Source organism: Bufo gargarizans, chromosome 2 (genome assembly GCF_014858855.1).
Source record: "Bufo gargarizans isolate SCDJY-AF-19 chromosome 2, ASM1485885v1, whole genome shotgun sequence".
NCBI lineage: Eukaryota > Metazoa > Chordata > Amphibia > Anura > Bufonidae > Bufo > Bufo gargarizans.
The window spans coordinates 227,598,582-227,599,795 of NC_058081.1; positions in this window are offsets into that span (position 1 = coordinate 227,598,582).

Here is a 1,214-nt window from a genome sequence, read left to right on the forward strand (position 1 = left end):
AGAACATGTCCTATCTTCTTGCAGAATGGGCGGATTGCGGACCCATTAAAGTGAATGGGTCCGCGATCCGATGCGGCTGACCCACGGCCGGCGATCGTGCATTGCGACCCGCAATTTGCGGGCCGCAGCACGGGCACGGGTCACACACGTTCGTGTGAACTAGGCCTTATGATGCTCACGGCTTCCAAGATTTCAGGTCCACACGCACATTATTCAGCAAGTATGACCCATATTGATACATGCAGGAGATGGGCATATTTGTAGACACACGTTGATTCCTTTATTATATATATGAGAATTGTGGGTGACAACCTAATGTGTAATTGGGAGCTCCCAACAGATGATGTTGGGGGAGAGAAGTATTGGGCGAACTTAATTTTTTCATCGATCCTTTCATTCTCCCAGGAGCGTCTGGGAGCGACAGTCTACTCTCTCCCTATTGATAACATGTGATATCTGAAGAATACATACAACCTTATAAAATGCAAATTATAGATACAAAAAAAATATTTCTTCATATTATAAATGATCTTTTCTGCACAAATTGTGATCAGATTTTTTTCTGCCTGATGATTATGTAACACTAGTTGCCAACTGTCCGTGAATTTTATGAGGCTGGTGCTACCTAACTAGATTATTTTGGTGGTAATTATCTTTATTTTTCAGCTCATAGTAAATGCTGGAAATGATTTCTTACATTGAGCACATTCAGTACGTTGAGCTATAGACATGTATTACTTATAATGTTTATCATTCATTATGGTTTTCCAATTTGTCAGTTAAAAATGTTGGCTGTCTGTGATTTTGGGATAAGTTGTCCAGAAAAAAGAAAAAATTCTGGTTGGCAGAAGTGGCCTCCTGGCTCTTGAATTGTAACTTGTGCAATACACATAAAGTGACACTAGGTGGCAGGAGTGAACTGGCTCTTGAATTGTAACTTGTGCAGTACACATAAAGTCACACTAGATGGCTGTAGCGGCCTCTTGACTCTTGAGCCGTCACGTGTGTAGTACACATAAATAACACTAGATGGCTGTAGTAACCTCCTGAATTTTGAGCCGTGGCTTGAGCCGCTTTCGGACTCTCGAGCCGTAACGGGTGTAGTACACATGAAGTAGCACTAGATGGCAGGAGCGTGCTCTGAGTCCATGTGTCACCTGCAGTCAGGTTGTAGGAATGCTGCAGGAGCCACTCCCGTGTATTGCTGCCCCGCC